This window comes from Crocodylus porosus, unplaced genomic scaffold, assembly GCF_001723895.1.
Source record: "Crocodylus porosus isolate Cpor-Errol unplaced genomic scaffold, CroPor_comp1, whole genome shotgun sequence".
NCBI lineage: Eukaryota > Metazoa > Chordata > Crocodylia > Crocodylidae > Crocodylus > Crocodylus porosus.
Window position 1 is genome coordinate 176,550 of NW_017728902.1, and position 454 is coordinate 177,003.

Below are 454 nucleotides of genomic sequence, written 5' to 3' on the forward strand. Positions count from 1 at the left end.
CTGAGTTGGTGATGGCAGCCTTACCTTGCTGACTGGCTGTGATGATGCTAGGGATGAGAATGCCCTGAGGGAAGGTACGGTTGGAAGCCCTAGAGGGGCTTGGAGTTTACTTTATGAGCAGGGAGGCTCTGTATTGTTTGTGTTGCAGCCAGTTGGCTTGGGTTTTGGTTATAGTTACACTGGAGGACTGGGTGAGGCTGTAGGGGTGAGAGGAGGCCTCATGGGGGCTCCCCAGCAGCTTGGGGGTTCCTGGTGCCCAGTAGGGGCACAGTGTGCAGGGCCACTGTAGGCATAGCATGAGGAGTGCTGGAAGGGTGCTTGGGGTATGGGGCTGTAGCCCCAGCTGCGAGGCGTGGCATAGGCCCCAGAAGGGGGCAGCGGGTGCGCGAGGCGTGGCATAGGCCCCAGAAGGGGGCAGCGGGTGCGCGAGGCGTGGCATAGGCCCCAGAAGGGG